Source organism: Hippoglossus stenolepis, chromosome 13, assembly GCF_022539355.2.
Source record: "Hippoglossus stenolepis isolate QCI-W04-F060 chromosome 13, HSTE1.2, whole genome shotgun sequence".
NCBI lineage: Eukaryota > Metazoa > Chordata > Actinopteri > Pleuronectiformes > Pleuronectidae > Hippoglossus > Hippoglossus stenolepis.
The window spans coordinates 2738155-2761189 of record NC_061495.1 but is presented as its reverse complement, the minus strand read 5'-3'; the positions used below and the strand labels follow the sequence as shown (position 1 = coordinate 2761189).

Here is a 23035-nt window from a genome sequence, read left to right as displayed (position 1 = left end):
GTTCTTGGACACTGAGGAGCTCAGTGAACTCAGTCACTGATAGAGCGAGACTAGGGTCAGTGGATATCTTCTGCAGACTCTCTAATGTCCAGAGCTGCTGGTTCAATACCAATTACAAGAATGCCCTGCTGTTTGAGAGCAGAGGCTGGGGTATCTACATTTGTCAAAAGACCTTCCACCATTTAGCAGGATCCCAGCATTTGTGGGACACCTTGCTGGGCGCCCTACTCCCAGAGGAGCTTGTAAGACGTTGTCCATGACGTACTGGAGGGCTGCCCGGTGTTGAGGGTCTGCCTCACTCTATCTCAGCCCCTGACAGAATCCACAATATCCTCTCTCGTGGTGTATGTGGTTGTTCAGATAGAAGTGGACCTCTGCATCACTGCTGCTGGACCACAGGAGGAACACGATGCTGTTTTCTCACATTTCAGTTTCTCTACCATCTCTCAACTTAAAATCACGCATGGCAGGAAGCCATTCCTTGTTTCATCAGAACCATCAGAAGGAATCGATATCCTTTTGGCACTGTCAACTGAGAACAGATAGGGCAGGCAAAAGTGAAACCTTTGAAAAGTTGAAACAAGTCAGGTAGCCCTTCAGGCAGAGGCTGTGCTAGTTAACATACCCGGATACAGTTGGTGACTCTGGGGTGGCGTCAATAACCACAGCCTCACAGAGGACTGAAGCTGCTGTTGGACACTGGGAAGGTCGGTAGATTTAGTTACAGACAGGCGTAACTTTGGATGCGTTGGGCTGTCTTTACGCAGTTCTGTGCTATCAGAGCTCCTGGTTCCAATTGGAAAGATCAAGACACTTAGCTTTCAGGCAGAGGCTGGTGCATCAACATTGTCAGGGCCTTTACACACCACTTGGCAATAATAGCACCTGTGGAACTCCTTCCAGGGCGCTTCTGCTTCCTGCAGAGGCGTGAAGACATTATCCCTCAAATACTGGAGGGCTGCTCCAGTGTTGAGGTTTTCCGCCTTTGTGTATCAAACGCTCTGAGGTGTCAAGGATCCTTCCCTTTAGCCAAGTGTATGTGTTCAGATAGAACTGGACGGCTGGATCTCTGCTGTACTGAACCACTGAGACACGGTCTTTGTTGTCATCCACACTGAGTGTCTCTACTACTCTTTGGACAAAGTCTCTCATAGCTGGGAATCCAGTTCTAGTACCATCAGATCCGTCCAACAAGAACACAACATCCCTTCCCCTTGGCTGTTTCTCCACTATGGAACATAAGAATTGCAACATGTTTAGATCAATGTATAAAAGGTTTCCGTTTGAAAGTCTAACAATGAAAGCTAACCTCAACTTTTAGGACTGACTCTGTCAAAGTTTGCACAACTGTCATATCAAAGTGGCACTGGCTGACCTTCAGTAGGTGAAATGCACTCTAACATGGTTCAATTTGCCTCCTACACTGATCTTGGAATGTAAAATTTGGTCAATTTCTTACCGGTTACTGCTGGTGTCACGGGCGTGGCCCTCACTAGCACTGTGCTCATTACAGAGGAGAGCTGTTCTTGGACACTGGGGAGCTCAGTGAACTCAGTCACTGATAGAGCGAGACTAGGGTCAGAGGATATCTTCTGCAGCTCTCTAATGTCAGAGCTGCTGGTTCCAATGCCAATTACAAAGATACCCTGCTGTTTGAGAGCAGAGGCTGGGGCATCTACATTGTCAAAAGACCTTCCACCATTTAGCAGGATCAACATTTGTGGAACACCTTGCTGGCGCCTACTCCCAGGAGCTTGTAAAGGCGTTGTCCATGGCGTGCTGGAGGGGCTGCCCGGTGTTGAGGGTCTGCCTCCTCTGTATCTCAGCCCTGACCAGAATCACACAATATCCTCTCTCTTGGTGTATGTGTTCAGATAGAAATGGACCTCTGCATCACTGCTGTACTGGACCACAGAGACACGATCTTTGTTTTCTCCCACATTCAGTTTCTCTACCACTCTCAACAAAATCACGCATGGCAGGGAAGCCATTCCTTGTTCCATCAGGAACCATCCAGAAGGGAATCGATATCCTTTTTGGCACTGTCAACTGAGAACAGATAGAACGGGAAAAAATTAAAACCTTTGCAAGGTGAAACAAATCAGGTAGCCCTTCAGGCAAGAGGCTGTGCTAGTTAACATACCGAATACAGTTGGTGACTCTGGGGTGACGTCAATAACCACAGCCTCCACAGAGGACTGAAGCTGCTGTTGGACACTGGGAAGGTCAGTGAATTCAGACACAGACAGAGCGTAACTTGGATCGTTGGCTATCTTCCGCAGTTCTGTGCTATTAGAGCTCCTGGTTCCAATTGGAAAGATCAAGACACCCAGCTTTTTCAGAGCAGAGGCTGGTGCATCAACTCTGTCAAAAGACCTTCCACCACTTAGCAATATTAGCACCTGTGGAACTCCTTCCAGGCGCCTGCTTCCTGCAGAGGCCGTGAACGTGTCCTCAAATACTGGAGGCTGCTCAGTGTTGAGGGGTTTTCACTGTATTGTGTATCAAACCTCTGAGGGTGTCAAGGATTGGCCTTTGTAAATGTATGTGTTTAGATAGAACTGGACTGGATCTCTGCTGTACTGAACCACTGAGACACGGTCTTTATTTGTCATCCACACTGGAGTGTCTCTACTACTCTCTTTGGACAAAGTCTCTCATAGCTGGGAATCAGTTCTAGTACCATCAGATCAATCTCAACAAGAACACAACATCCCTTCCCTTGGCTGTTTCTCCACTATGGAACATAAATTGTGACATGTTTAGATCAATGTATAAAGGAGTTTCCGTTTGAAAGTCTAACAATGGCTGACCTCAACTTTACGGACTGACTGTGTCCAAAAGTTTGCACAACTGTCATATCATAGTGGCACTGGCTGACCTTCAGTGAAATGCACTCTAGCATGGTTCAATTTTTATCTTCTGAATCTTGGAATGTAAAATTTGGTGTTCTTACCGGTTACTGCTGGTGTCACGGGCGTGGCCCTCTAGCACTGTGCTCATTACAGAGGAGAAGCTGTTCTTGGACACTGGGGGACTCAGTGAACTCAGTCACGTAGAGACCGAGACTAGGGTCAAGAGGATGTCTTCTGCAGCTCTCATCAGAGCTGCGTGTTCAATGCCAGTACCCAAAGATACCCTGCTGTTTGGCGCAGAGGCTGGGGCATCTACATTTGTCAAAAGACCTTCCACCATTTAGCAGGATCAGCATTTGTGGAACACCTTGCTGGTGCCTACTCCCGAAGGAGCTTGTAAGACGTTGTCCCTGGCAGCGTGCACTGGAGGAGCTGCCCGGTGTTGAGGGTCTGCCTCTCCTATTATCTCAACCCCTGACAGAATCACAATGGCTCACTCTCTATTGGTGAATGTGTTCCGATAGAAGTGAAGGCCTCTGCATCACTGCTGTACTGGACCACAGAGACACGGTCTTTGTTTTCTCCACATTCAGTTTCTCCACCACTCTCTCCAACAAATCCACGCATGGCAGGAAACCATTCCTTGTTCCATCAGAACCATCAGAAGAATCTGACCTGCTTTGGCACTGTCAACTGAGAACAGATAGAACGGGAAAAGTGAAGCCTTTGCAATAAATACGTTGGCGAACTTATCATAATCAGAGTGCTGGACTATCTTGTTACTGTTATGACTTGCTCAGCACAAGCACCTGGCACTGACTAGTTCAATTTTAGATAGCAGGAAGCAGACCACTGCCTCTTTGCAAAATGTGCACATGGAAACTATCCCAGACTTAATGTCTGTGTCCCTCAGTAAGTGAAACAAGTCAGGTAGCCCTTCACGCAGGGCTGTACTAGTTAACATACCAAGTACAGTTGGTGACTCTGGGAGTGGCGTCAATAACCACAGCCTCACTGAGGACTGACTGCTGTTGGACACTAGGAAGGTCTCCAGTGAATTCAGACACAGACAAGCGTAACTTGGATCGTTGGCTATCTTCACTGATTCTGTGCTATGCGTCCCCTGGTTCCAATGGCAGATCCAAGACACCCAGCTTTTTCAGAGCAGAGGCTGGTGCATCAACTCTGTCAAAAGACCTTTCACCACTTAGCAATATTAGCACCTGTGGAACTCCTTCCAGGCGCCTGCTTCCGGCAGAGGCCGTGAAGACATTATCCCTCAAATACTGGAGGGCTGCTCCAGTGTTGAGGGGTTTTCCGCCTTTGTGTATCAAACCTCTGAGGGTGTCAAGGATCTGGCCCTTTGTCGTGTATGTGTTCAGATAGAACTGGACGGCTGGATCTCTTGCTGTACTGAACCACTGAGACCACGGTCTTTGTTGTCATCCACACTGAGTGTCTCTACTACTCTTTGGACAAAGTCTCTCATAGCTGGGAATCCAGTTCTAGTACCATCAGATCCGTCCAACAAGAACACAACATCCCTTCCCCTTGGCTGTTTCTCCACTATGGAACATAAGAATTGCAACATGTTTAGATCAATGTATAAAAGGTTTCCGTTTGAAAGTCTAACAATGAAAGCTAACCTCAACTTTTAGGACTGACTCTGTCAAAGTTTGCACAACTGTCATATCATAGTGGCACTGGCTGACCTTCAGTAGGTGAAATGCACTCTAACATGGTTCAATTTGCCTCCTACACTGATCTTGGAATGTAAAATTTGGTCGATTTCTTGGGTTTACTGCTGTGTCATGACGTGGACCTCAATAGCACTGTACTCATTACAGAGGAGAGCTGTTCTTGGACACTGGGAGCTCAGTGAACTCAGTCACTGATAGAGAGCGAGACTAGGGTCAGTGGATATCTTCTGCAGCTCTCTAATGTCAGAGCTACTGGTTCCAATGCAATTACAAGATACCCCTGCTGTTTGAGCAGAGAGGCTGGGGTATCTACATTTGTCAAAGACCTTCACTGAGGCCCCAGCAGGATCAACATTTGTGGGACACCTTGCTGGCGCCTACTCCCAGAGGAGCTTGTAAAGGCGTTGTCCATGGCGTTACTGGAGGGCTGCCCATGGGTGACCCGAGGGAGTCTGCCTCTCTGTATCTCAGCCCCCTGACAGAATCCACAATATCCTCTCTCGTGGTGTATGTGTTCAGATAGAAATTGACCTCTGCATCACTGCTGTACTGGACCACAGAACCACGATCTTTGTTTTCTCCCACATTCAGTTTCTCTGCCCTCTCTCAACAAATCACGCATGGCAGGGAAGCCATTCCTTGTTCCATCAGAACCATCCAGAGGAATCGATATCCTTTGGCGCATCATCAACTGAGAACAGATAGAGCAGGCAAAAATTAAAACCTTTGAAAGGTGAAACAAGTCAGGTAGCCCCTTCAGGCAAGAGGCTGTGCTTCAACATACGAATACAGTTGGTGACTCTGGGTGGCGTCAATAACCTACGCAGCCTCCACAGAGGACTAAAGCTGCTGTTGGACACTGGGAAGATCAGTGAATTCAGACACAGACAGAGCATATGGATCGTTGCTTCTCTTCCGCAGTTCTGTGCTATCAGAGCTCCTGGTTCCAATTGGAAAGTCAAGACACCCAGCTTTTTCAGGCAGAGGCTGGTGCATCAACATTTGTCAAAAAGACCATTTCACCACTTAGCAATATTAGCACCTGTGGAACTCCTTCCCAGGCGCATGCTTCCTGCAGAGGCCGTGAAGACATTATCCCTCAAATACTGGAGGGCTGCTCCAGTGTTGAGGGGTTTTCCGCCTTTGTGTATCAAACCTCTGAGGGTGTCAAGGATCTGGCCCTTTGTCGTGTATGTGTTCAGATAGAACTGGACGGCTGGATCTCTGCTGTACTGAACCACTGAGACACGGTCTTTGTTGTCATCCACACTGAGTGTCTCTACTACTCTTTGGACAAAGTCTCTCATAGCTGGGAATCCAGTTCTAGTACCATCAGATCCGTCCAACAAGAACACAACATCCCTTCCCCTTGGCTGTTTCTCACTATGGAACATAAAATTTACAACACTATTTAGATCAATGTATAAAAGGTTTCCGTTTGAAAGTCTAACAAAGCTAACCCTCAACTTTAGGACTGACTCATCAAGTTTGCACAACTGTCATATCAAGATGGCACTGGCTGACCTTCAGCAGTTCAAATGCACTCTAACATGGTTCAATTTGCCTCCTACACTGATCTTGGAATGTAAAAATTTGGTCATTTCTTGCAGTTGCTGGTGTCGCAGTCGACTCACTAACTGTGCTCATTACTACAGAGAGAGCTGTTCTTGGACACTGGGGAGCTCAGTGAACTCAGTCGCTGTGGGCGAGACTGGGTCCAGGATATCTTCTGCAGCTCTCTAATGTCAGAGCTGCTGGTTCCAATGCCAATTACAAAGATACCCTGCTGTTTGAGAGCAGAGGCTGGGGCATCTACATTGTCAAAAGACCTTCACCATTGGCAGGATCAACATTTGTGATTACCTTGCTGGCTTTCTCCCAGAGGAGCTTGTAAAGACGTTGTCCATGACGTACTGGAGGGCTGCCCCGGTGTTGAGGGGTCTGCCTCCTCTGTATCTCAGCCCCCTGACAGAATCCACAATATCCTCTCTCGTGGTGTATGTGTTCAGATAGAAATGGACCTCTGCATCACTGCTGTACTGGACCACAGAGACACGGTCTTTGTTTTCTCCCACATTCAGTTTCTCTACCACTCTCTCAACAAAATCACGCATGGCAGGGAAGCCATTCCTTGTTCCATCAGAACCATCCAGAAGGAATACGATATCCTTTTTGGCACTGTCAACTGAGAACAGATAGAACGGGAAAAAATTAAAACCTTTGCAAGGTGAAACAAATCAGGTAGCCCTTCAGGCAAGAGGCTGTGCTAGTTAACATACCGAATACAGTTGGTGACTCTGGGGTGACGTCAATAACCACAGCCTCCACAGAGGACTGAAGCTGCTGTTGGACACTGGGAAGGTCAGTGAATTCAGACACAGACAGAGCGTAACTTGGATCGTTGGCTATCTTCCGCAGTTCTGTGCTATTAGAGCTCCTGGTTCCAATTGGAAAGATCAAGACACCCAGCTTTTTCAGAGCAGAGGCTGGTGCATCAACTCTGTCAAAAGACCTTCCACCACTTAGCAATATTAGCACCTGTGGAACTCCTTCCAGGCGCCTGCTTCCGGCAGAGGCCGTGAAGACATTATCCCTCAAATACTGGAGGGCTGCTCCAGTGTTGAGGGGTTTTCCGCCTTTGTGTATCAAACCTCTGAGGGTGTCAAGGATCTGGCCCTTTGTCGTGTATGTGTTCAGATAGAACTGGACGGCTGGATCTCTGCTGTACTGAACCACTGAGACACGGTCTTTGTTGTCATCCACTGGAGTGTCTCTACCTCTTTGGACAAAGTCTCTCATAGCTGGGAATCCAGTTCTAGTACCATCAGATCCGTCCAACAAGAACACAACATCCCTTCCCCTTGGCTGTTTCTCCACTATGGAACATAAGAATTGCGACATGTTTAGATCAATGTATAAAAGGTTTCCGTTTGAAAGTCTAACAATGAAAGCTGACCTCAACTTTTAGGACTGACTGTGTCAAAGTTTGCACAACTGTCATATCATAGTGGCTGGCTGACCTTCAGTAGGTAAATGCACTCCTAGCATGGTTCAAAAGAATTTACCTCACTGATCTTGAATATAAATTTGGTCAATTTCTTACAGTTACTGCTGGTGTCAGGCGTGGCCCTCACTAGCACTGTGCTCGTACAGAGGAGAGCTGTTCTTGGACACAGGGAGCTCAGTAGACTCAGTCACTGATGGCGAGACTAGGGTCAGAGGATATCTTCTGCAGCTCTCTAATGTCAGAGCTGCTTGTTCCAATGCCAATTACAAAGATACCCTGCTGTTTGAGGCGCAGAGGCTGGGGCATCTACATTGTCAAAAGACCTTCCACCATTTAGCAGGATCAACATTTGTGGAACACCTTGCTGGTGCCTACTCCAGAGGAGCTTATGAGCGTTGTATCCCTGGCGTACTGGAGGGCTGCCCGGATGTTGAGGGGTCTGCCTCCTCTGTATCTCAGCCCTGACAGAATCCACGTATCATCTCTCGTGGTGAATGTGTTCCGAATGAAGTGACCTCCTGCATCACTGCTGTACTGGACCACAGAGACACGGTCTTTGTTTTCTCCCACATTCAGTTTCTCCACCACTCTCTCAACAAAATCACGCATGGCAGGGAAGCCATTCCTTGTTCCATCAGAACCATCCAGAAGGAATACGATATCCTTTTTGGCACTGTCAACTGAGAACAGATAGAACGGGAAAAAATTAAAACCTTTGCAATAAATACGTTGGCGAACTTATCATAATCAAGTGCTGGACTATCTTGTTACTGTTATGACTTTAACTCCTTTAAGCACCTGGCACTGACTAGTTCAATTTTAGATAGCAGGGAAGCAGACCACTGCCTCTTTTACAAATGTGCACATGGAAACTATCAGACTTAATGTCTGTCCCTCAGTGAAGGTGAAACAAGTCAGGTAGCCCTTCACGCAAGAGGCTGTGCTAGTTAACATACCAAGTACAGTTGGTGACTCTGGGGTGACGTCAATAACCACAGCCTCCACAGAGGACTGAAGCTGCTGTTGGACACTGGGAAGGTCAGTGAATTCAGACACAGACAGAGCGTAACTTGGATCGTTGGCTATCTTCCGCAGTTCTGTGCTATCAGAGCTCCTGGTTCCAATAGCGAATCCAAGACACCCGGCACTGGAAACGAGGCTGGTGCATCAACTCTGTCAAAGACCTTTCACCACTTAGCAATATTAGCACCTGTGGAACTCCTTTCAGGCGCCTTAAGCTACCTGGAGAGCCGTGAAGACATTATCCCTCAAATACTGGAGGGCTGCTCCAGTGTTGAGGGGTTTTCCGCCTTTGTTTTTCAAACCTCTGAGGGTGTCAAGGATCTGGCCCTTTGTCGTGTATGTGTTCAGATAGAACTGGACGGCTGGATCTCTGCTGTACTGAACCACTGAGACACGGTCTTTGTTGTCATCCACACTGAGTGTCTCTACTACTCTTTGGACAAAGTCTCTCATAGCTGGGAATCCAGTTCTAGTACCATCAGATCCGTCCAACAAGAACACAACATCCCTTCCCCTTGGCTGTTTCTCCACTATGGAACATAAGAATTGCAACATGTTTAGATCAATGTGTAAAAGGTTTCCGTTTGAAAGTCTAACAATGAAAGCTAACCTCAACTTTTAGGACTGACTGTGTCAAAGTTTGCACAACTGTCATATCAAAGTAGCACTGGCTGACCTTCAGTAGGTGAAATGCACTCTAGCATGTGGTTCAATTTGCCTCCTACATTGCGCAGTCTTGGAGATGTAAAATTTAGTCAAATTCTTACGGTTACTGTAGTGTCCTGGGCGTGGCCCTGCTGCCCACTGTGCTCATTACAGAGGAGAGCTGTTCTTGGACACTGGGAGCTCAGTGAACTCAGTCTGTAAATACGAGACTAGGGTCAGAGGATATCTTCTGCAGCTCTCTAATGTCAGAGCTGCTTGTTCCAATGCCAATTACAAAGATACCCTGCTGTTTGAGCGCAGAGGCTGGGGCATCTACATTGTCAAAAGACCTTCCACCATTTAGCAGGATCAACATTTGTGGAACACCTTGCTGGCGCCTACTCCCAGAGGAGCTTGTAAAGACGTTGTCCCTGACGTACTGGAGGGCTGCCCCGGTGTTGAGGGGTCTGCCTCCTCTGTATCTCAGCCCCCTGACAGAATCCACAATATCCTCTCTCGTGGTGAATGTGTTCAGATAGAAATTGACCTCTGCATCACTGCTGTACTGGACCACAGAGACACGGTCTTTGTTTTCTCCCACATTCAGTTTCTCCACCACTCTCTCAACAAAATCACGCATGGCAGGGAAGCCATTCCTTGTTCCATCAGAACCATCCAGAAGGAATACGATATCCTTTTTGGCACTGTCAACTGAGAACAGATAGAACGGGAAAAAATTAAAACCTTTGCAAGGTGAAACAAGTCAGGTAGCCCTTCAGGCAAGAGGCTGTGCTAGTTAACATACAGATACAGTTGGTGACTCTGGGGGTAGCGTCAATAACCACAGCCTCCACAGAAGGACTGAAGCTGCTGTTGGACACTGGGAAGGTCAGTGAATTCAGACACAGACAGGCGTAACTTGGATGGGTGGCTGTCTTCCATGATTCTGTGCTATCAGAGCTTCTGGTTCCAATGGCAAGATTAAGACACCCATCTTTTTTTCAGAGCAGAGGCTGGTTCATGCTTCTGTCAAAGACCTTTCACCACTTAGCAATATTGGCACCTGTAAGACTCCTTCCAGGCCTGCTTCCTGCAGAGGCCGTGAAGACATTATCCCTCAAATGCTGGAGGGGCTGCTCCAGTGTTGGGGATTTCCTTTGTTTTCAAACCTCTGAGGGTATCAGAGATCTAAGCTCTTTATGGGTGTATGTGTTCCAGATAGAACTGGACAGCTGGATCTCTGCTGTACTGAACCACTGAGACACGGTCTTTGTTGTCATCCACACTGAGTGTCCTCTACTACTCTTTGGACAAAGTCTCTCTGGCTGGGAATCAGTTCCTAGTACCATCAGATCAAGTCAACAAGAACACAACATCCACGCTTCCCTTGGCTGTTTCTCCACTGCTGGAACCCATAAAAAAGTGCGACATGTTTAGATCAATGTGTAAGGTTTCCGTTTGAAAGTCTAACAATAAACTAACCTAACACAGGACTGACTCTGTCAAAGTTTGCACAACTGTCATATCATAGTGGCACTGGCTGTTCAAAATGGTGAAATACATCTAACATGGTTCAATTTTGCCTTCTTCACTGATCTTGGAATGTAAAATTTAGTCAGTTTCTTACCAGTTACTGCTGGTGTCACGGGCATGGACCTCAATAGCACTGTGCTCATTCCACAGAGGCTGTTCTTGGACACTGGGAGCTCAGTGAACTCAGTCACTGATAGGGCGAGACTAGGGTCAGAGGATATCTTCTGCAGCTCTCTAATGTCAGGCTGTACTGGTTCCAATGCCAATTACAAGATACCCTACTGTTTGAGAGCAGAGGCTAAGAGGTATCTCATTGTCAAAGACCTTCCACCCATTTAGCAGGATCAACATTTGTACAGGACACCTTGCTGGCGCCTACTCCCAGAGGAGCTTGTAAAAACGTGTATCCATGACGTACTGGAGGGGCTGCCCGGTGTTGAGGAGTCTGCCTCCTCTGTATCTCAGCCCCTGGCCAGAATCCACAATATCCTCTTCGTGGTGTATGTGTTCCAGATAGAAATGGACCTCTGCATCACTGCTGTGCTGGACCACAGAACCACGATCTTTGTTTTCTCCCATTCAGTTCTCTGCCACTCTCTCAGCAAAATCCGCATGGCAGGGGAAGCTGTATTCCTTGTTCCATCAGAACCATCCAAGAAGGAATCTGATATCTTACTGGCACTGTCAACTGAGAACAGATAGAGCGGGAAAAAATTATTCTTTGAAGGTGAAACAAGTCAGGTAGCCCTTCAGGCAAGAGGCTGTGCTAGTTAACATACCAGGTACAGTTGGTGACTCTGGGGTGTCAGCCACAGCCTCCACAGAGGACTGAAGCTGCTGTTGGACACTGGGAAGGTCAGTGAATTCAGACACAGACAGAGTGCTTGGATGGGTGGCTATATTCGCAGTTCTGTGCTATCAAACCTCTGGTTTTCCAGTGGAAAGATCAAGACACCCAGCTTTTCCAGGCAGAGGCTGGTGCATCAACATTTAATCAAGACCTTCCACCACTTAGCAATATTAGCACCGCAATGGGACTCCTTCCCAGGCGCCTGCCTGCAGGAGCCGTGGTGACTATCCCTCAAATACTTTGGAGGGCTGCTCCAGTGTTGAGGGTTTTCACTGCTTTGTGTATCAAACTCTGGGGTGTCAAGGATCTGTGTGCCTTTGTAGATGTATGTGTTCAGATAGAACTGGACTGGATCTCTGCTGTACTGAACCATGAGACCACGGTCTTTGTTGTCATCCACACTGAGTGTCTCTACTACTCTTTGGACAAAGTCTCATAGCTGGGAATCCAGTTCTAGTACCATCAGATCCGTCAACAAGAACTGTATCCATACATAGCTGTTTCTCCACTATGGAACATAGAATTGCAAAATGTTTAGATCAATGTAAAAGGTTTCGTTTTGAAAGATCTAACAATGAAAGCTAACTCAACTTTTAGGACGGCTCTGTCAAAAGTTGCTCTTGTCATATCATAGTGGCACTGCTTTGACCTTCAGTAGGTGAAATGCACTCTAACATGGTTCAATTTGCCTCCTACACTGATCTTGGAATGTAAATTTGATCAATTTCTTGCCGGTTGCACTGCTGGTGTCACGGGCGTGACTCACTAGCACTGCTCATTACAGAGGCTGTTCTTGGACACTAAGGGCTCAGTGAACTCCAGTCACTGATAAGTGAGACAGGTCAGGATATCTTCTGTATTCTCTAATGCTCAGAGCTGCTGGTTCTCAATGCCAATTACAAAGATACCCTGCTGTTTGTTTGACTAGGGCATCTACATTGTCAAAGACCTTCCACCATTTAGCAGGATTAACATTTGTGGTTACCTTGCTGGCGCCTACTCCCAGGAGCTTGTGAAGACGTTGTCCCTGACGTGGAGGGCTGCCCCGGTGTTGAGGGTCTGCCTCCTCTGTATCCTCAACCCCCTATTGGTCTAATATCCTCTCTCTCGTAGTGTATGTGTTCAGATAGAAATTGACCTCTGCATCACTGCTGTACTGGACCACAGAGACACGATCTTTGTTTTCTCCCACATTCAGTTTCTCCACCACTCTCTCAACAAAATCACGCATGGCAGGGAAGCCATTCCTTGTTCCATCAGAACCATCCAGAAGGAATACGATATCCTTTTTGGCACTGTCAACTGAGAACAGATAGAACGGGAAAAAATTAAAACCTTTGCAAGGTGAAACAAGTCAGGTAGCCCTTCAGGCAAGAGGCTGTGCTAGTTAACGCCACCGAATACAGTTGGTGACTCAAATTTGACGTCAATAACCACAGCCTCCACAGAGGACTGAAGCTGCCTGTTGGACACTGGGAAGGTCAGTGAATTCAGACACAGACAGGCGTAACTGGATCGTTGGCTATCTTCCGCAGTTCTGTGCTATTAAATCCTGGTTCCAATTGGAAAGATCAAGACACCCATCTTTTTCAGAGCAGAGGCTGGTGCATCCCAACTCTGTCAAAGACCTTCCACCACTGCCAATATTAGCAACTGTAGAACTCCTTCTGGCGCCTGCTTCCGGCAGAGGCCGTGAACATTATCCCTCAAATACTGGAGGGCTGCTCAGTGTTGAGGGTTTTCACCTTTGTTTTCAAACCTCTGAAATTGTCAAAGGATCTGGCCCTTTGTCGTGTATGTGTTCAGATAGAACTACAGATGGCTGGATCTCTGCTGTCTGAACCACTGAGACACGGTCTTTGTTTGTCATCCACGCACCAGGTGTCTCTTTACTCTTTGGACAAGAGTCTCTCATAGCTGGGAATCCAGTTCTAGTACCATCAGATCAAGATCAACAAAGAACACAACATCCCTTCCTGCAGCTGTTTCTCACTGCTGGAACATAAGAATTGCAACATGTTTAGATCAATGTATAAAAGGTTTCCCGTTTGAAAGAAGTCTAACAATGAAAGCTAACCTCAACTTTAGGACAGCTCTGTCAAAGTTTGTGCACAACTGTCATATCAAAGTGGCACTGGCTGACCTTCCGTAGGTAAATGCACTCCTAACATGGTTCAATTTGCACTCCTACACCTGATCTTGGAATGTAAAATTTGGTCAATTTCTTACACCGGTTACTGCTGGTGTCACGGGCGTGGCCCTCACTGGCACTGTGCTCATTACAGAGAGCTGTGTTCTTGGACACTGGGGAGCTCAGTGAACTCAGTCACTGATAGGCGAGACTAGGTCAGAGGATATCTTCACGGCTCTCTAATGTCAGAGCCTGCTGGTTCCAATGCCAATTACAAAGATACCCTGCTGTTTGAGCAGAGGCTGGGGCATCTACATTGTCAAAGACCTTCCACCATTGCTTCAGGATCAACATTTTATGTGGAACACCTTGCTGGCGCCTACTCCCAGAGGGAGCTTGTAAAGGCGTTGTCCCTGACATACTGGAGGCTGCCCGGTGTTGAGGGTCTGCCTCCTCTGTATCTCAACCCCTGACAGAATCCCTGTCCTCTCTCTTGGTGTATGTGTTTCAGATAGAGATAGACCTCTGCATCACTGCTGTACTGGACCACAGAGACACGGTCTTTGTTTTCTCCACATTCAGTTTCTCTACCACTCTCTCAACAAAATCACGCATGGCAGAGCCATTCACTTGTTCCATCAGAACCATCCAGAAGAATACGATATCCTTTTTTGGCACTGTCAACTGAGAACAGATAGAGAACGGGAAAAAGTGAAACCTTTGCAAAATTGAAACAAATCAGGTAGCCTTCAGGCAGAGAGGCATGCTAGTTAACATACCGAATACAGTTGTTGACTCTGGGGTGACGTCAACTAACCACAGCCTCCACAGAGGACTGAAGCTGCTGTTGGACACTGGGAAGGTCAGTGAATTCAGACTGTAGACAGAGCGTAGCAGGATCGTTGGCTGTATTCATGGTTTCTGGCACTGTAGAGCTCCTGGTTCCAATTGGAAAGATCAAGACATAGCTTTTCAGAGCAGAGAGGCTGGGTACATCAACTCTGTCAGACCACCATAGCAATATTAGCACCTGTGGAGACTCCTTCAGGCGCCTGCTTCGGCAGAGGCCGTGAAGACATCATCCCTCAAATACTGGGAGGGCTGCTCCAGTGTTGAGGGTTTTCCGCCTTTGTGTATCAAACCTCTGAAGTGTCAGAGGATCTGGCCCTTTGTCGTGTATGTGTTCAGATGAGACTGGTTGTGGATCTCTGCTGTGCTGAACCGAGACACAGTCTTTGTTGTCATCCACACTGAGTGTCTCTCTTCTCTTTGGACAAAGTCTCTCATAGCTGGAATCCAGTTCTAGTACCATCAGATCAATCAACAAGAACACAACATCCCTTCCCCTTGGCTGTTTCTCCACTATGGAACATAAGAATTGCAACATGTTTAGATCAATGTGTAAAAGGTTTCCGTTTGAAAGTCTAACAATGAAAGCTAACCTCAACTTTTAGGACTGACTCTGTCAAAGTTTGCACAACTGTCATATCATAGTGGCACTGGCTGACCTTCAGTAGGTGAAATGCACTCTAACATGGTTCAATTTGCCTCCTACACTGATCTTGGAAGGTAAAATTTGGTCAATTTCTTACCGGTTGCTGGTGTCACGGGCGTGGCCCTCTCACTAGCACTGTGCTCATTGCAGAGAGGCTGTTCTTGGACACTGGGAGCTCCAGTGAACTCAGTCACTGATAGGCGAGACTAGGGTCAGAGGATATCTTCTGCAGCTCTCTAATGTCAGAGCTGCTGGTTCCCAATACCAATTACAAAGATGCCCTGCTGTTTTGAGAGCAGAGGCGGGGCATCTACATTGTCAGACCTTCCACCATTAGCAGGATCAGCATTTGTGGAACACCTTGCTGGCGCCTACTCCCCAGAAGGCTTGTAAAGACGTTGTCCTGGCGTGGAGGGCTGCCCGGTGTTGAGGTCTGCCTCCTCATTATCTCAACCCCTGACAGAATCCACAATATCCTCTCTGTAGTGTATGTGTTCAGATGAAATGGACCTCTATCACTGCTGTACTGGACCACAGGGCAGTCTTTGTTTTCTCCCATTCCAGTTTCTCTACCACTCTCTCAACAAAATCACGCATGGCAGGGAAGCCATTCCTTGTTCCATCAGAACCATCCAGAAGGAATACGATATCCTTTTTGGCACTGTCAACTGAGAACAGATAGAACGGGAAAAAATTAAAACCTTTGCAAGGTGAAACAAGTCAGGTAGCCCTTCAGGCAAGAGGCTGTGCTAGTTAACATACCGAATACAGTTGGTGACTCTGGGGTGACGTCAATAACCACAGCCTCCACAGAGGACTGAAGCTGCTGTTGGACACTGGGAAGGTCAGTGAATTCAGACACAGACAGAGCGTAACTTGGATCGTTGGCTATCTTCCGCAGTTCTGTGCTATTAGAGCTCCTGGTTCCAATTGGAAAGATCAAGACACCCAGCACTGGAGGCAGGGCTGGTGCATCAACTCTGTCAAAAGACCTTCCACCACTTAGCAATATTAGCACCTGTGGAACTCCTTCCAGGCGCCTGCTTCCGGCAGAGGCCGTGAAGACATTATCCCTCAAATACTGGAGGGCTGCTCCAGTGTTGAGGGGTTTTCCGCCTTTGTGTATCAAACCTCTGAGGGTGTCAAGGATCTGGCCCTTTGTCGTGTATGTGTTCAGATAGAACTGGACGGCTGGATCTCTGCTGTACTGAACCACTGAGACACGGTCTTTGTTGTCATCCACACTGAGTGTCTCTACTACTCTTTGGACAAAGTCTCTCATAGCTGGGAATCCAGTTCTAGTACCATCAGATCCGTCCAACAAGAACACAACATCCCTTCCCCTTGGCTGTTTCTCCACTATGGAACATAAGAATTGCAACATGTTTAGATCAATGTGTAAAAGGTTTCCGTTTGAAAGTCTAACAATGAAAGCTAACCTCAACTTTTAGGACTGACTCTGTCAAAGTTTGCACAACTGTCATATCATAGTGGCACTGGCTGACCTTCAGTAGGTGAAATGCACTCTAACATGGTTCAATTTGCCTCCTACACTGATCTTGGAAGGTAAAATTTGGTCAATTTCTTACCGGTTACTGCTGGTGTCACGGGCGTGACCTCACGCACTGTGCTCATTACGGTGAGGAGGCTGTTCTTGGACACTGGGGAGCTCAGTGAACTCAGTCACTGATAGAGCGAGACTAGGGTCAGAGGATATCTTCTGCAGCTCTCTAATGTCAGAGCTGCTGGTTCCAATGCCAATTACAAAGATACCCTGCTGTTTGAGAGCAGAGGCTGGGGCATCTACATTGTCAAAAGACCTTCCACCATTTAGCAGGATCAACATTTGTGGAACACCTTGCTGGCGCCTACTCCCAGAGGAGCTTGTAAAGACGTTGTCCCTGACGTACTGGAGGGCTGCCCCGGTGTTGAGGGGTCTGCCTCCTCTGTATCTCAGCCCCCTGACAGAATCCACAATATCCTCTCTCTTGGTGTATGTGTTCAGATAGAAATGGACCTCTGCATCACTGCTGTACTGGACCACAGAGACACGGTCTTTGTTTTCTCCCACATTCAGTTTCTCTACCACTCTCTCAACAAAATCACGCATGGCAGGGAAGCCATTCCTTGTTCCATCAGAACCATCCAGAAGGACGTGTCCTTTTTGGCACTGTCAACTGAGAACAGATAGAACAGGAAAAATTAAAAACCTTTGCAAGGTGAAACAAATCAGGTGTCCCTTCCAGGCAAGAGGCTGTGCTAGTTAACATACCGGATACAGTTGGTGACTCTGGGGTGGGTGTAACCACAGCACTCCACAGAGGACTGAAGCTGCTGTTGGACACTGGAAGGTCAGTGAATTCAGACACAGACAGAGGCGTAGCTTGGATGGGTCAATATCTTCCGCAGTTCTGTGCTATTAAAGCTCCTGGTTCCAATTGGAAAGATCAAGACACCCAGCTTTTTTTCAGGCAGAGGCTGGTGCACTCATCAAAGACCTTCCACCACTTAGCAATATTAGCACCTGTGGAACTCCTTCCAGGCGCCTGCTTCCGGCAGAGGCGTGAAGACATTATCCCTCCAAATACTGAGCTGCTCAGTGTTGGGGATTTTCCACCTTTGTGTATCAGAGCCTCTACAGGGTGTGGGATCTGGCCCTTTGTCGTGTATGTGTTCAGATAGGAACTGGGCTGGCTGGATCTTTGCTGTACTGAACCACACTGAGACACGGTCTTGTTGTCATCCACACTGAGTGTCTCTACTACTCTTTGGACAAGTCTCTCTCATAGCTGGGAATCCAGTTTAGTGCCATCAGATCCGTCAACAAGAACACAGCATCCCTTCCTTGGCTGTTTCTCCACTATAGAACATAGAATTGCAACATGTTTAGATCAATGTGCTTAAAAGGTTTCCGTTTGAAAGTCTAACAATGAAGAAAGCTAACCTCAACTTTTAGGACCCCAGCTCTGTCCAAAGTTGCACAACTGTCATACCTCATAGTGGCACTGGCTGACCTTCAGTAGGTGAAATGCACTCTAACATGGTTCAATTTGCCTCCTACACTGATCTTGGAATGTAAAATTTGGTCAATTTCTTACCGGTTACTGCTGGTGTCACGGGCGTGGCCCTCACTAGCACTGTGCTCATTACAGAGGAGAGCTGTTCTTGGACACTGGGGAGCTCAGTGAACTCAGTCACTGATAGAGCGAGACTAGGGTCAGAGGATATCTTCTGCAGCTCTCTAATGTCAGAGCTGCTGGTTCCAATGCCAATTACAAAGATACCCTGCTGTTTGAGAGCAGAGGCTGGGGCATCTACATTGTCAAAAGACCTTCCACCATTTAGCAGGATCAACATTTGTGGAACACCTTGCTGGCGCCTACTCCCAGAGGAGCTTGTAAAGACGTTGTCCCCAGCGTGCAGGGCTGCCCGGTGTTGAGGTCTGCCTCCTCTGTATCTCAACCCCCTGACAGAATCACAATATCCTCTCTCTTGGTGTATGTGTTCAGATAGAAATGGACCTCTGCATCCTGCTGTACTGGATACAGAACCACGATCTTTTATTTTCTCCATTCAGTTTCTCTACCACTCTCTCAACAAAATCACGCATGGCAGAAGCCATTCCTTGTTCCATCAGAACCATCAGAAGGAATACGATATCCCTTTGGCACTGTCGGCTGAGAACAGATAGAGCGGGGAACAAATTAAAACCTTTGCAAGGTGAAACCAATCAGGTAGCCCTTCAGGCAGAGCTGTGCTAGTTAACATACCGGATACGATTTAGTGACTCTGGGGTGACGTCAGCAACCACAGCCTCCACAGAGGACTGGGCTGCTGTTGGACACTGGGAAGGTCAGTGAATTCAGACACAGACAGGCGTAACTTGGATGGGTAGCTATCTTCGCAGTTCTGTGCTATTAAGAGCTCTGGTTCCAATTGGAAAGATCAAGACACCCAGCTTTTTCAGAGCAGAGGCTGGTGCATCAACTCTGTCAAAAGACCTTCACCATGGCAATATTGCTTTTATGTGGAACTCCTTCCCAGGCGCCTGCTTCAGCAGAGGCCGTGAAGACATTATCCCTCAAATACTGGAGGGCTGCTCCAGTGTTGAGGGGTTTCACTCTTGTGTATCAAACCTCTGAGGGTGTCAAGGATCTGGCCCTTTGTCGTGTATGTGTTCAGTAGAGACTGGAGCTGGATCTCTGCTGTACTGAACCACTGGGTGGTCTTTGCGTATGCACTGAGTGTCTCTACTCTCTTTGGACAAAGTCTCATAGCTGGGAATCCAGTTCCATTACCATCAGATCCGTCCAACGAGAACACAACATCCCTTCCCTTGAACTTGTTTCTCCACTATGGAACATAAAAATTACAACAATAATTTGAATATTAATCTGAAGGGTTTTCCGTTTGAAAGTCTAACAATGAAAGCTAACCTCAACTTTTAGGACCCAGCTCTGTCAAAGTTTTGCACAGCTTCTCATATCATAAAGTGCTTTGTTGTTGGTAGGTGGGAAATGCCTCTAACATAGTTTAATTTGCCTCCTACACTGATCTTGGAATGTGATTGGTCAGTTTCTTTGGTTGCTGCTGGTGTCACCGGCGTGGCCCTCACTAGCACTGTGCTCATTACAGGGAGAGCTGTTTCTTGGACACTGGGGAGCTCAGTGAACTCAGTCACTGATAGAAGAAGCTGAGGACTAGGGTCAGAGGATATCTTCCTGCAACTCCTCATGTGGGACTTCACTGATTCAATGCCAATTACAAGATACCCTGTGTTTGAGGGAGCGAGGCTGGGCATCATTTGGCATCAAAAGACCTTACCATTTGCTTGGAATCAGCATTTGTGGAACACCTTGCTGGCCTTCTCCAGAGGAGGCTTGTAGACGTTGTCCCTAGCGTACTGGAGGGCTGCCCGGTGTTGAGGTCTGCCTCTCGTCATCAAACCCTGACGAAGGATCACAATATCATACTCTCTTGGGCATGTGTATTTTCAGATAGAAATGGACCTCATCACTGCTGTGTGCTGGACCTGCAGAACCACGGTCTTCATTCTCACGTTCAGTTTCTCTACCACTCTCTCCATAAAATCACACTGTGGGAAGCCATTCACTTGTTCATCAGAATCATCCAGGGAATCGTCCATCTTTTGCTTCTCTAATTTGAACAGATGAGCGGGAAAAATTAAAACGCTTTGCAGGTGAAACAAGTCGAGTGGCCCGACTAGGCCAGGCTGTGTGGTTACAACATGCCCGAATACGGTTGGTGACTCTGGGGTGGCGTCAACCACGGCTCCACGGGACTGAAGCGTTGTTGGACACTGGGAAGGTCAGTGGGTCAGACACAGACAGAGGCGTAACTTGGATCGTTGGCTATCTTTTGCAGTTCTGTGCTATTAGAGCTCCTGGTTCCAATTTGGAAGATCAGACACAGAAGCTTTCCAGGCAGAGGCTGGTTGTCAATATCAAAGACCTTCCACCCACTTAGCAATATGTGCACCTGTGAGACTCCAGGCGCCTGCTTCGGCAGGGCCGTGAAGAAGACGTATCCTCAGAAATACTGGAGGCTGCTCCAGATGTTGAGGAGTTTTCCTGCTAATGTATCAAACCTCTGAGAATTGTCAGGATCTGACCCTTTAATGGGTACATGTATGTTCAGATAGAACTGGGTGGCTGGATCTTGCTATGCTGAACCACTGAACCGGTCTTTGTTGTCATCCACACCAGGAGTGTCTACCTCTTGGACCAGAAGTCATTCTCATGGCTGGGAATCCACAGTTCTATTGCCATCGAATCCGTCAACAAGAACACGACATCCCTTCCCCTTGGCTGTTTCTCCACTATGGAACACATAAATTACAACATGTTTGAATCAATGTAAGGTTTCCGTTTGAGAATCTAACAATAAGCTAACCTCAACTTTTAGGACAGCTCTGTCAAAGTTTTAACTGTCAATATCATAGTACTTATTTGACCTTTCAATGGGTAAATGCACTCTAACATGGTTCAATTTGCCTCCTACACTGATCTTGAATGTAAGTTGATCAGTCTTACGGTTACTATGGTGTCATGGGCGTGGCCCTCCCTGGCACTGTGCACTCATTACAGGAGAGGCCATTTCTTGGACACTGGGAGCTCAGTGAACTCCAGTCATGATAGGCGAGACTAGGTCAGGAGGATATCTTCTGCAGCTCTACAATGTCAGGAAGCTGCTTGTTTGATGCAGTACAAGATATTTCCCTGCTGTTTGAGAGAGCAGAGGCTGGGGCATCATTTGTCAAAGACCTTCCACCATTTAGCAGGATCAACATTTGTGGAACACCTTGCTGGTGCCTACTCCCAGAGGAGCTTGTAGACGTTGTCCATAGGCGTGTGGGCGTGTGCCCAGGTGGCCAGAAATTCTGCCTCCATCTGTATCTCAGCCTCTGACAGAATCCACAATATCCTCTCTTCGTGGTGTATGTATATTAAGATAAAATGGACCTCTGCATCACTGTGCGGATACAGGAACAGTCTTTGTTTTCTCCAACATTCGTTTCTCTGCTCTCGACAAAATCACGCATGGCGGAAGCCATTCCTTGTTCCATCAGACCATCAGAAGGAATACGATATCCTTTTGGCACTGTCAACTAGAGAACAGATGACGGGAAAAAAATTCAAACCTTTTGCAGGGTGAAACAAAGTCAGGTAGCCCTTCAGGCAAAGGCTGTGCTAGTTAACATACCGGATGATTGGTGACTCTGGGGTGGCGTCAATAACCACAGCCTCCACAGAGGACTGAAGCTGCTGTTGGACACTGGAAGGTCAGTAGATTCAGACACAGACAGAGCGCCAACGTGGATCGTTGGCTATCTTCATGGTTCAGCCTTTGTGAAGCTCTCCTGGTTCCAATTAGGAAGATCAAGACACCCAGCTTTTTCAGAGCAGAGGCTACAGTGCATCAACTCTGTCAAAGACCTTCCACCATAGCAATATTAGCACCTGTGAACTCTAACTGGCGCCTGCTTCGGCAGAGGCAGTGAAGACGTATCCTCGAAATGCTGGAGGGGCTGCTCCAGTGTTGAGGGTTTCGCCTTTGTGTATCAAACACTCTGAGGGTGTCAGGATCTGGCCCCATGTCGTATGTGTTCCAGATAGAACTAGGACTGGATCTTTGCTGTACTGAACCACTGAGACACAGTGCTGTTGTCATCACATGAGTGTCTCTACTCTTTGGACAAAGTCTCTCATAGCTAAGGATCAGTTCTAGTACCCATCAGATCAAATCCAACAAGAACACAACATCCCTTTACCTTAGCTGTTTCTCACTATGGAACATAAAATTTGCAACATGTTTAGATGTTAATATAAAGTTTCGTTTGAAAGTCATTATTAAGCTAACCTCTTTAGGACTGACTCTGTCAAGTTGCACAACTGTCATCACTTAGTGGCATGTTTGACCTTCAGTAGTGTAAAAATGCCTCTAACATGGTTCAATTTGCCTCCTACACTGATCTTGGAAGGTAAAATTTGGTCAATTTCTTACCTGATTACTGCTGGTGTCTGCAGGCGTGGCCCTCACTGGCACTGTCATTGAAGGATAGCTGTTCTTGGACACTGGGGAGCTCAGTGAACTCTGATCGCTGATAGAGGCGGACCGAGGTCAGAGGATATCTTCTGCAACTCTCTAATGTCAGGCTGCTGGTTTCAATCGCCAGTGCCGAGATACCCTGCTGTTTGAGAGCAGAGGCTGGGGCATCATTTGTCAAAGACCTTCCATTCTTAGGATCCAACATTTGGAGGACACCTTGCTGGCGC

At 47.3% G+C, this 23035-nt stretch overlaps 1 protein-coding gene and 1 long non-coding RNA gene across 5 annotated transcripts in view; both read right to left on the bottom strand.

Annotated features, from left to right (window-relative positions):
- The window catches only part of LOC118119603 (collagen alpha-3(VI) chain), a 67243-nt gene that overhangs the window by 22690 nt on the left and 21518 nt on the right, over nt 1-23035 (bottom strand). The window lies entirely within an intron of this gene.
- LOC124854599 lies at nt 16365-16859 on the bottom strand. The gene is made up of 2 exons (XR_007034780.1): nt 16829-16859; nt 16365-16598 (listed from the first exon to the last, which is right to left on the bottom strand). It is a non-coding gene; the product is annotated as an uncharacterized LOC124854599 (long non-coding RNA).